This window comes from Prenolepis imparis, unplaced genomic scaffold (assembly GCF_030444845.1).
Source record: "Prenolepis imparis isolate NDT839.2.m4 unplaced genomic scaffold, iyPreImpa1.0 SCAF_3, whole genome shotgun sequence".
NCBI classification, from domain to species: Eukaryota; Metazoa; Arthropoda; class Insecta; order Hymenoptera; family Formicidae; genus Prenolepis; species Prenolepis imparis.
This window is the reverse complement of record NW_028141161.1, coordinates 12384786-12398190: the sequence shown is the minus strand read 5'-3', so window position 1 is coordinate 12398190 and position 13405 is coordinate 12384786. Positions and strand designations below refer to the sequence as shown.

At 35.3% G+C, this 13405-nt stretch overlaps 1 protein-coding gene and 1 long non-coding RNA gene across 11 annotated transcripts in view; one reads left to right on the top strand and one right to left on the bottom strand.

The window, feature by feature from the left end:
* LOC145934001 (uncharacterized) overlaps positions 1-13405 on the bottom strand; it is a 93997-nt gene that overhangs the window by 11382 nt on the left and 69210 nt on the right. The window lies entirely within an intron of this gene.
* Mp (collagen XV/XVIII-type protein multiplexin) overlaps positions 1-13405 on the top strand; it is a 238165-nt gene that overhangs the window by 159008 nt on the left and 65752 nt on the right. The window lies entirely within an intron of this gene.

Sequence of the window (13405 nt, the reverse complement as noted above, 5' to 3'; positions counted from 1 at the left end):
ACTCTCTCTCTCTCTCTCTCTCGCATGTATACAGCTGTGCTTTATTGTTACGGACGCGGATCATCGGTTAAATTAATTATTAAATTACGTACGGAGAACGAACAAAGTAACGCATTTTAAGGATGCAGTTATTATTTATAATCGTGTGTAACATACTGGAAAAGTACACATGCGCGCGCGCATGCATTAAGCGACGGAGATTACGATGGATTATTGTTGTAAGCTCGCTTAAAGCTTACTCGTTTCGTAAAACGTCGAAATCTAATCTCTCCTCCGCTAGCGTATAATAGAAATTTTCAAATAAGGAAACGATCAATAGAGCGATCCCGTTTTTTTTAAATCCACCATTCGTTCTACGTCTCATCTTTTAATATATACAGTTTAAATTAATTAGTTCTTCCGATCAATTCGGTAAACGATTTAACAACTTTTTTGTTATTTTCAAAAATTTTAAACAGCATTATTAGAGTTATAGATTTAATAACATTCTAGTAGTAACTTTATCTTTGCAAAATTATCTCTTTTATGATTCTCTGTTTGTGCAAATTAATCTCAAAAGAAAAAAAAATAAACAAGACGCCGAAAATCAACAAAACTCTAGATTTATGGTATCAGCATGTCTCCAAGATTCCAGTTATTTGCAATTCATTAAAGTTTACCCCTCAACTTTGTACGGTTTATTCGCTGAAAGCACTCTTGAACTGATTAATACGCGATCGTAACCGAACTGAGATAACCACGTTCGCGCTAATTCCGAGGTCTAACAGTATCGCGAAGTTCTAGGAGACGTGCGACGGCCGTAATGCCGATGCGGGATTAGAGAATGATGAAGTGAAATCGCGGATGTTTAATGCGCAGCCACCGAGCCAGGTCCCGCGGGTAATCGAGGAACGAAGTAGCCGTTCGGATCGTCCAATCTCGCGTTGAAACGCGATGGCATAACAGTAGGCAACGCGATAGATAATGTAGCATTCTCCATGGACTGTACTATAACGATAATGCCTTCGTCGTCGTCGTCGTCGTTGTCGTCGTTCGACAGTAGGATAGACCAAATCAAGTTATATCGCCGTGCTGGGCGTCCATTATATTAATTACATGCGTGGGACTCGGATCCATTACGGCGGTTTCCATCGGCCACGTCGCGTATCCGTGAAGCGAAAGTCGAAGCTGTCCCGCAGGAGAACGTTCGGAATTTCTCGACGAGGAAATTTCCCGCGTGACTGCAATTTCGCGACTGTATTCGGACGACAACGACGACGTGGAGAGCCAGTATGTGTATATGCAGGAGAATCCTTTATGAAAACCGCTGAACGAAGGATATAGCTGAACAAAGCTATATCCTTCGACGTATCCCTATATTCAGCATATCACCGATACGCTTTAGAGAAAGGAGAACACCGGAAGAGAGAAGGAAGAGGGATGGGTTAACGCGATGAAATGATCTTACGTGAAATTCGACTGACTGATTTCAGGGCAGACGTCGTTATCGCGACAGACAAATCGCCGGTTCGGGAAGCATTCGGGAAGAGAGCTGTTTCAGCACGTTATACTACTCTTCCTTCCTTATCGCTCCTTTTGATAATGTGTTGTTAGCAACATCAGCGAGAATTCCAGGCGGTGAATCTCGACGTTTACCGAGATCTTCGATACGGAAGAAGGAACAGTAAAGTGAATAAGAAGCTTTTATCTTTAGCGGCAATTTACGACTATATCTAATTTGTAGCAATAAATCAAAGGTGATGCCCGATAATTATTATTACTGCTATAACTGACGTTAAACCATCGTGAGTTAAATAAGCGAAACAATACAAAATAAATAAACTTACTTGTCAATCGATAGATCACCGTTATTTGCTTGTTATTCATTCACGCAATCGCTCAAAGTAACGCTCTATTAATTACAATTAAAAAAGCAATTTTTCTTTCAAAATAATCCTAAAAAATTAATTACAATATATTTAATAAATTAATAAGTTCCTTTAAAATAAATAATCTTTTCCGTTTGTCATATAAGCGAAGTAAAGAATAGAGACGAAATTTTTCATATATTAATATGTTCGATTTTATAATCGTATTAAAGTATTATAATTAAAAATTTTATAATCGGATTTATTAAGAACCATATTAAAATATGACAATAATTCCTGGTTTTTAGTAGGCTTGAATACGCGACGATCAAAATAGTTTTATTTAAATATTCGATTTATCTCGCCGCGCTCCTGTTTTTATTTCGCGCGCTATCACTTTAAATTTATCTCGCGGAGTTGACTCTCTCCGAGTCGATGTTTCAAACTTCGAATTAGCTATTCGCAGTGTGGTAAGCAATACTTGATGTATATTTTACATGTTCTGATACAACGCGCGGTACAGTTATATAATGCGCTTTATTAATTTTTTATGAAGGAATAAAGAAACAAGGAGAGACAGCACTTCATAAATACAGAAGCGCAGAGAATACAATCTGCAATTTATTAATGTTGAAATCTCCCATTAAAATTGCGGCGCGCCTAACTAAATTACACTGTAAAACTCCTGTATATATGCACATATTTTTGTTGAAACATGAGTAACAGAAAAAGAAGAAACGGACGAGAACAGTACCTGTTTGCATAAATTTTACGCAATTATATATATATACTTACTGAAGTAGGATCGCGTAAGTCATAAAAATAAGCGAGCGATATATTATCGAAATCGGGAGAAACTGATTTAGATTACCTTATCGATTACAAATGACTTGGAAAAGTATTTCTTTACTAATTGAATAATTTGCTCAGTAAACGCTATTCGAATTGAGTCTAACTAGTTCCAAGACGTTTCGGTACCACTGACGTGTACAGAATTGGCGAGAAAGTTAGTGCAAAGACGTTTCGTATAACTACCAACGACATCGGCCTGTCAGCACGGTCTCGTTACGCGGCTTAATCGCGGCTAACTTTAAAACAGCAGTCTAAATCGATCGTCGTGATTCATCCGACGTGTTTGTTAATGCATTGCCGATTATTAATGGGAGACGCCGGTACTGATAAACCTCTGTTTTGTCTCGCGAACACGACTAACTATATTTTACTCTGTGATAAATTGCATCTCGCATAAAAGCTCGAACTTCGGAAATCAGTATAAGTTCAAAGACGTATGTATTGTATCGAACGAGATGACTCTGTAAATATAATTCGCTTTTCCGCTAGTTTAATGCGCACAAGCTTTTAGTTTATAAAATGGAAAAATATATATCTAAAAAAGCTTTTAACGACTGAGATGTTATGATCATTCGCGAAATTATAGTTGCGAAAAAATATTAATGTTTTTTTTCTGTTAATCGAGTAAATAAGGTATTGTTTCTCTTTCTTCTCCTGCGTTTCTGTTTCAATTTCAATATTAAAAAGAAACTTTAGAAACTCTCTCATTTCACACGATAGACAAACTTTCATTTCTGTATCAGTTTATTATTCTGTATCCACATGCGCGGAATATACAATAAATAATAAATCTCACAAATAGTAAATCACAATAGAGCTGAATCGACGCGGTTTGATTTTTCAAAATATCGCCTTATCGACATTCATTATATGGCCACGATTAATTACACATAGAGAGGCAGGTGGTTCAAATTATGAAGTGTTGTTCGCTAAATCCCCCTTGGATTTCAGGGGGATCCAAACTTTTACAATTAGAGAAATAACAAGCGAGAGCGAATAGTTGCGAACGATGAAGCTAGTATTCGCGCGCGATTGCGTTTCGCATATCAATCCGCTGTGCATTTTAAAATTGTAACTTTTAATGGACGTCTCTCGTATAAGTTCAAAGCGGTTTAGTAAACCATATACCATATCGATAGCAACCTTTTGCATATCTTTTTGATATCCGATAATCGAAAATATTTGGATTAATATCTGACAACATAATATACATGACAAATACTGCAGCATGATACCATCTTCATCATCAATATTGCATAAACTGAAATGTGTTGATTTTAGAATCAAATATATTTTATTTTGCGTGTGTGTGTGTGTGTGTGCTTTATTTATAATTTTTATTTTTCCTCATGAAGTTTCTTCGTATTTTATTGCAGAGCATATTATGTATTTTCGCAGTTATATATTAATCATTATTTTAAATACATTGTATGCTTAAGAGATACCTAATATCTTCCCTAACATCAACTCTCACAATTAATATTTATTAAAAATTTATAGAAATTTGAACTCTTTATAATTGATTACAAAATGCCTTAGACGATTATATTAACATTTTTCTGAGAAAGTCACGTTATGTATTTGACATTTATATTTACGCGGACATAAATACCATTAATCTGTGTGTATCTTCGTCCCCTTTCCCTACCCCTCTCTTACAGTCTCAAACCACATCTCAACGTGTTTGCATAATTTATTCTGGTGACGTATGTGCACGCGTTATGCTGCGACTGAAATTAACGGCACCCGTTCACCGCGAATAAATTGCTATAATTATCGGTGCGGCCAAATGAATTGTACTTGCGGTTCGCACGCGGTGCTTCGCTGTAAAGTTTGCACGCCGGCCAAACTTGCTCGCTTTCCGAGCGATTTGCGCCGACTTTCGTGGTGAATTCCGCTATTTCTCTCTCTTCCTCTTTCTCTCATTACCTTGTATTCCGCTTCACCCAAGAATTCCTCATGATTTTCCCGTTTATAATTATCGTTGACTTACAAAACAGCTACCAATTTGGCCGAAATTACCGAAATGTATTGGGATTTTCGCGCGAGCTCTCTCACAATAGTTTGTGAATACAAATGATTAAATTTCAAAAACTGTATCTAATATTTGAAAGATAGTACTTTACGGAGATTTTGTAAATTACAATACAATGCTTCTAATTCACTTATTATTCGTAATTTATAAAAAATAATATATTAATCATGTAATAACATAATTACGGAAAAGAAAATATAAAAAATATATTAATTTTTTATTACATAGGATGTACTGAATTTCTCCCATATCCTGTGAATCTCTTGTAATGAATTTTCTCAATTACTTCAGCAAACATTTCATTAGACATGCTGATGTAATATTTTTGTATATTCAATATTAAATATGCCTTTGTGTATCAACTCTCAATTTTACATTGCTGTAATATTATAGCATAACGAGTCGTATCATCGCTTGAACGTGCGGCATATAAAACGTGTCCCGACAGTTTCAAGTTATGTACCCAGGTGGATGTCACATCGAAAATTCAAAAACTACATCACTATGTTCGCTATGTTGTCACGTAGACTTACAATGTGAAAGAAGACGAAGGACCAAGGATATAGACCAACACAGTCACATATAAGATAATTTTAAACAAATGCGATGCGAAAAACGATTTACTGGCACGAGAAAAAAAGAAAGAGAGAGAGAAAAAAAAGAGTTATAATTTACTGTTACGAAAAACTTTTTTGGTTGCATGCAAGATTCAACTATCAGAGAACGAATTTTTAACGCAATGCATCGGCGATTCGATAACGTGATTTACATATTATGCGGGGAATAAAATCTACTTTTATCTATTATTGATTTTTATTGAGAAAAACTTATAATTTCTAATTTTTTTTAGACAGTTAGATTTTATTTATACTTTCATGTCGTTGAAAGAACTAAATCGTTATTATTTATTCTTGATAGAAGTATTATTTAAAGTCGAAATCTATATGTATATATATAATACGAACAGATCAAATTGAGAATAATCGATTCATAATATCTATGATAGATGCATTTTGCGGCTAATAATACGACGCGATCTACGTGCGCGATTGTTCGCGAACGACACGGTCGACGTGGCAAAGTTCGCGTTCTATCCGTGCTGCCCGTGCAATTAGAGGTTCACGGCATGTGTACCGCCGTATGTTTGCAATATGTCGGCATGTCTTGCCGCAAAGAGCAAGATTAATTGGCGTGAATTACTCTGGTCGCTCTCTCCATTCTCAAAAGCGAGCGCAACCACTGCGTTTGAATCAAACTGCCGATCGCGACCCCGAAATGTAGTCTGTATACTTTTGCCACGCGATATTATGTATATGTTTTGCGAACTGTGACTTGTAACGAAAGTATATACACGCGGTGGAAAACTGTTCCTCTGAATTTTTTACGATTCCTCGAAAGCGAATGTGATCTACCCGAATAGAAGAGAGACCAATTTCTGATTTTACCTCTTTTGGCGAATTTCGCTATGTTAGCTAATAAAAAATTAATTCCACGAAATGATCAAAATATCTATTCCTAACATTATAACTAATTTACATACGTTTTTGCAGAATCGCAAAAACCTGTCATTAATATGTAATTAGATTTCTGATAGTCTTGTTAGAGAAATACTCAAATAGCCCGATAAAATTGAGGAATTTGAGAAATAGAAGAATAAAAAAGTATAAAAATAATATATACTAATAATAAATATTACTTGTACTATTATACACTATATATAGAAATAAAAATGCTTAAATATTCTCTATAGTTTATTTTAATCATGTATAAACATTTGAGACAGTAAACAAATTGAAAATTAAGAAATTAAAGGTTTACAACGATTTATAGCTACATTATCATGAACGTGAAACATGGGAATTTTTTAGAACGCTTGACCTAATTGATCGTTTAGCATGCAGAATAGTTAGTAATTACTTAAAATTTACATTATTGATCATCGAAAGGGATTGGAAGACGAAGACCGGACAAAATTGATTGGAAACCATTATATAAGCTAATGGTGATGACGGTTTTGCCGTTTTCATGAAAGCGTAAACTGCAAAAGCATAAACGGTAAAAAACAGTTTATGATACAAATATACGAACGTTTCGATAAAAAATTGACTCTGCAAAGTAAACGAAAACTCTCTGCAGAATATATCCGAAACAGATTATTATAAAAATTATATATTATAGTCATTTTTCTACTTTATTTTATGATGCAACATTGGAAGCATTTTATTTTTGATTTATTTTCGCATTAATAAATAAAAATAATTCTAAAAATAAGCAATCTTAAACATTCATAATATTTTTAGAACAAAAAGAAATTGCGGAAATAAAAAAAAAGATGTACATGTAAGTTTTTAATTTTTGAACATCATATTTTAGTAACTCACTTTAATCCGAGGGAAAATGTTTCGCGTTACTATGATTATATACCTTAATTATTTAATGTACGATATGCTAATCCTCGTATAGCGAGCTTTTTTTACGAACGCTCTGCTTGACGGCAACGGTCGCAAAAAAAAAAAGAAAAAAAAAGAAAAAAGAAAGAGAAATCACACGAGTGCTCCATTAACGGAAACGAACGTGTGCGGTTATCGCCATCAGCTGGTTGGCTTCTCGTATACTTTGGCAGGCGTGAAACGACGAGAGAAGCGAGAGAGCTCACTCGCTCTAAGTCGTCATTGCGAAACGTCGCCCTCGTACTCGAAAGTACTTCGCGTGCGGACAAGTCGTTATAAAAGTACAATGTTGCGGAAAGTGGCGGAAAGTGTGCGTTTCACAGAAATCGCGGGATGTCCGAAGTGGTCTCTCGTCAAGAGCGCAACTTTCGCCGTTTCATTAGATTAATAATGCGAGGAACATTAACTAATGAATGATATTAGCAAACAAAGTCAAAGTACAGAAGAAATGCCGAGATTTTCGCTACATATTTGTATTTGTCGATATCCGCCGCTTTCTGCAAATTTGCGCGCTCTTAAAAGAATTTTCCCGTTGGAAGAATCTATCGTAAACACTTAATTAAGTCCGTAAACTTTCTGTTTGCACGGTCGTTTACCGTATGGAAATTTATCACAAAGACTGAATAGATTATATAAGAGATTCTTTCGCTGCAACATTAATTTATTTCCTTGACGTCAAACTTGAGGTTTAATTGAACATTGAGATGGAAGCAATTTGCACTTCTTTGCCAAAACTATAATTAAAATTGAAAACGTCAAAAAGTTGTTTACTTAACCGACATACGAATTGATTAGTTAAATAGCGTATGCTTAATCTTTATTCGTAAAAAAATTATTTATATAAAAATGTTTTTATCTGCTTTTCAGATAAAGCTTAGCATATAACTTTTCGCAACATTTGTACGTGAAATTTGATCCTTAGAAAATCCGAACAGGTTTCATACTAAATTTACGTATAGCATGTTAGCTAAATAAAGAACGTACGTCCCTCTGTTTGCGGGCCTACAAAAAGAAAGCTTTTGTATGAAACAAATGCTTATCTTTTTCTTCAAACAAATGTAAAAAAATTTTTTTCTGTCAGAATTTATTCAGACAAATAAATAAAATATAAATAACAAATATAAATATATAATATATGTAAATAGCAAAGATGAGAGAAAGAGAAAGAGAGAGATTCGCCATTACATAGTAAAAAAAATTAGAGAAATTATAATACATCGAACGAGAAACCTCGCGCAATGCATTTTTCCTCGCGCAATCACGGCTTTAAAAATGCAGGACGTGCAGCGCGCGATGCATCCGCTAAAGACTGCAATGTTTGGCTAACTGTACTTCACACAGTAATTATCCGCGAATTTGCAACCATATGCAACGTTGAATCTCTGGCAGCGCGCGGATTGAATATGCACAACTGATTTTTTAATTACACAAAGAGCTATGTAGTTATCAATATTTCCAAATGCCTCGTCTTGCTTCTCGATCAGATAATGCGATTATTAACTCAGTTTGCATTAAAGTGTGCTATTTTCATTTTTTTTACGGAGAAAGGTGAAAAATCCGGCTTATTGAACGTTACATAATGCCAAATATTGAAATGTCGAGAATTCATAAATATACGTAAGAATTATTAATTTTCCATGATAATACATTTGCTACAAATGTATTATTCCCGCATGTGTGTGTGTGTGTGTGTAAATGTTCACGAAAAGAAGCACTTTATTTTAAAAACTTTTATATATTTGTTTTATACATTTATTTTAGAAACCTTTTATTTTAAAAACTTTTATACATTTTTTTTGATATATTAAAATTTTATTAAAAAATTGCAAACTAATGTATACAAACAAGAGAAGATGTGTCTTTTTTATACTTTTTCTCACGGAAAATATATTTTGCATAAATTCCATGGGAAATTAAGATATATGTAATTATACTGACATATTGTGTCGCATTTCCGTTTAACATAATATACTCACGCTGTGTTTCTCTAAAATACACTTTATCGAAAGCTAAATACGATCTCTGTAAGATAATTCTATCTCGTTAGCATCCACAAATGTTGTTCACATTACTGTTCAAAGAAGCAAACTATAATAGTATCAGGATAAAGGTGTTGCACACGGTCTGGTAAATGACGATCGGGTCCTTTACATTGTAGGTGATATAGAACGTGTGTTGTATCAGGAGAGAGAAGGTCTTTCTGTTTCGCCATGATGCAGCAACAAACTTGGAATAGCTTGTTAGCCGGAGGCGTCCACTAGCAATCGAGAGGACAGCTATCTCTTAACATCGAACTGCAGAACTTTAATTAAGATGTAACGCGGTTAAGTCAAGTGATGAATTTTCCTAGACTATGTCTCGAATTCGGATTCTATATGTCATTGCTAGAACTATTGATTATTAATTAATTTTATTACCCCTTGTTTTTGTGCAACAAACATACAATAAGTTGAACGAAATACGTATTCTATAATATGTAATTTCACATTCGCATCGTATAAAAAAAATATTATATCCTGCAAGTTTCAATGACCCAAGTCTCACAAATTTATTTTGCATAGTTATTTTGAGCGGAAATATATCGAATCTCCGATATTAAAAAATAAAATGTTTAAATTGACAGTTTAAAAATATATTTGTGTAATTCAGAAATATCTACCACTACATAATAAACTAAAATTGATTCTGTTACATCATATCCTACGTATAGAAATCACTGATATAAAAGGCAATATTAAAGGCAAGGTAAATTAAAGAATTTATCTGCATAAATCTGGGAAAAATAATAATTCGCGATAAAAAATTCAAAATAGAAATTTATTTATAATTTCATATACCGCATAGTTTAATATGTGTATGTACGTGTGTATGTGTGTCTGATGTATATTTTGTGTATATATGTATGTATTTTATATAATTTTTCAAATGTTTTTTTAAAAAATTTTTCAACATTTTTTCTGCGTTATATGACAATTATAAATAGCATTTTGTTTCGAATTTTATCACAAATTATCATCTAAAGTAGGGCAGGAAAGTTTGGAAAAACAGTACGCGTGCCATATCTGCAATGAAACTTTTCTCAACGTCTACGTCAACAATCAAGTCTTAATTCGATCGTGTAACAATGGTGCCACGTGGTGACGCTCCGTTCGGACCGAGCTAATACTGATCAAACAATCCATCACCCTCGAATAACTCGGCTTTCCACGCGACGTACGTTGTATAGAGAAAGATAGACGTTGTCTGCGAGGGCGCGCGCGAATAAACTGGTGTCGTGTTATCTATATAGGGAACGAACACGAGGGTGAATAGAAGGAAAAGGAGGAAGACGAAGAGAGGGAGGCAAGTAAGTTTCGCACTCCATCTGGAGAGAAGAGGCCACGAGGTTTCCTCGGAGCTGCGGCGAACTTGGAATGGCTTGTTAGCCAGAGGGTAGGTCCGCAGACGTAATCGAGGGGGGGGGAGGTAGACTGATTGCTCGACGGTAAGGGAGGAAAAGGTAACATGGACTAGTCACATCACTATACGTAGTGCAGATGTACGCGCGCGCGCAAATACGCTTCTATAAGCCCATCAACCGTCGGTGAACCATAACTGGCCCGTCACTAACTTGTCGAGGCACCAGCTTACTGACGAGCCGCTGATTCATAAATCAAATCGCGCGGCCCGGCTCGGCTCGGCTCAGCTCGGTTCGGCGCGGCGCGCGGTCACGCAAAGGTGCCAGCCGCACCGTTTAACGCTGCCAACCGATTCTAATGCCGTTACAGTTAGCTCAGTCCGATGCACGCGCGTCCGGATATCCGTATTACAAGCATCGAACTACGATCCCCCGATGTGGGATACACATACGGCCGCCACGCGGAGTCTCGTTGTTGATATCAAGCGAGACAGAATCTGCGTATGTATGAAAGTATGAAATACGAACACGGAGTACACAAAGTGTTATTCTATAAATTATTAAAGAGCCAAAAAAATCAATTAGATTTCTATTGATCTGTCGTTGCAATTAACTGCGAAGAAGTTAATTTTTAATTAAAAATTCTCCACTGAATCAAGAGGGTTCAGAATCAATGAAGGAATTTGATGCGAAATGTAGTGATAATTCTTCTTCTTGGCTTGTATGCATAAATAAACGACTGATGATTTTAATTGAAATCTAAATAATTTCAGTCAGAAACTCTCTTAAGATATTCATAATTTTAATGAAAAGCTAATGGGTTAAAAATTATTGCAAAGAGATTATTAAGAATCAAACTCAATCACCTAAACAGCATCCAAAAATAAATGCGTCATGCGATGTAAATGTAATTTTACCTTCTATGGAAAAAAATAATTACATGTAATATGTATTATTTATCGTATTATATTTTACGCAATATAGCAAAATGTATTTGCTTAAATTTCTTCAGACCGCACATGTCCTATTGAGAGAAGACTACATAAATATATTTCGCTGAGCTTATAGTGTACATTGCATTTTTCCTCACTTCTCTCTCTCTCTCTCTCTCTCTCTCTCTCTCTCTCTCTCTCTCTCTCTCTCTCTCTCTCTCTCTCTCTCTCTCTCTCTCTTTCTCTTTCTCTTTCTCTGTCTCTGTCTCTTCCAATTGTAATATACGTTGTAATCAGGGTGTCGCCTTGTAATTTTCATAACAGGAAGTAAGCTTGCGTCGGTTATACCGGTGCGCAAACGGATAAAAGCGAGCATGGCTGCTTGTAAAGCAGCTCATAATCAAGTTACATTGTAAAACGCGTTTATTTCTATGTTAGTGACGGTGGACGGGAATAAAATAGAGCTCCTTATGGTCCCTGGTTCTAGCGTCATATACAAAGCGAGACTGAGACGAACACTGGCACCGGTGCACTAACTCTTTTAACGCGGTCGCGACTTCGAAGGAGGTTAAACGTTCTCCCGCACCGTAAACTTACTGACTACACCGACGAGTACAAACAACAGGGGCGGCCACCGTGAAATAACGTTGTCCGGGCTAAAGTGTTACCCTTTCTTAAGTTTTTTTCTTTTTTCAGGGATAAAAGCCAACGGGGAAAACAAAGTAGAAAATAGTTGAATTTCAATCGAAATTTCAACATTCTTTTGGGATTTGCTTAATCTTCCGGTGTTACATAAATGTAACTATATGTATAATTCTCCTCTCATTATTCTATTTATAAATAACAAATAAATTAAAATATATTAAGAAAAGTAATCTATATTAAATATCAAGTCAAGAAATCAAGAGTTATGAAAATCCTAGTAAAAATCACAAAAAAGTGGAAAAAAATAAAATATTATTTTGATTTATTTTGAGTAGTATTGAATTTTAGGAATTAATGCCACATTTTAAAGTTGCACATTCGAATTATATTCATTCAGCATTCTTTTTCGTGCACTTTGAAACTTTTGTAGAAAACTTCTTTCTTTCTCTTTCTCTTTCTCTTTCCCCTCTCCTTTTTTGATAGCAATTATGTAAACAAAAGGAATGTAAAAATATATAAAATTTATTTTTGCCTTGCAGACTTATCCAGTTTCTGAAAATTTCTTGCTGTGAAATAAACATACATACGATCTCTGTGATAGATTTACTCTAGTTGCATGTAACGAAACACGCACAGTAAAATAGCACAAGATCTATCAGCGAAAACAGACAACGAGACAGCTTGCAACGAGCATTGTTGCAAGCAGAACATGCACAGCAGTAGGCAAGGTAGCTTGTCGAGAATCTAGCAACAAAACGCACCTTTGTATGTGAGCCGTGAGCTTAAAGCTCGTGTTTTGTTGCCCCGCAAACCTATTGTATCTCGCAGGTTGCATTTCAAATTCGCTGTTAGATTAGAATTTTTCAGTCTAATGTGTTTGCAGTAATAATTTTAAATCAATTATATTCCACGTGTTTGTCTCTCGCGACACAATAAACTTATGTATGTTTACAAATCCCAAGCTTTACACAAATAAACGGAAAACCGACAATCATGTATGCTCTCGATGTGCATCGCGGACTTCAGTCTCGCATTCCGAATGTCGTCGACAACGTGACGCAATGAATAAGTGAGTCTCTGGCAGTGACGTGAAATTTTGTCTCAGAGACTTTTCATTTTCAAGTTTCCGTTTGTCGCGACCGGAAATAAACTTTTTACCGACGATACCTCTTTGGGGCCTTCAAACGTTGCACGAGTTATAGACGTACAAATACCCGTTAAATGCATTTTTCATAGAAATCGGGAGG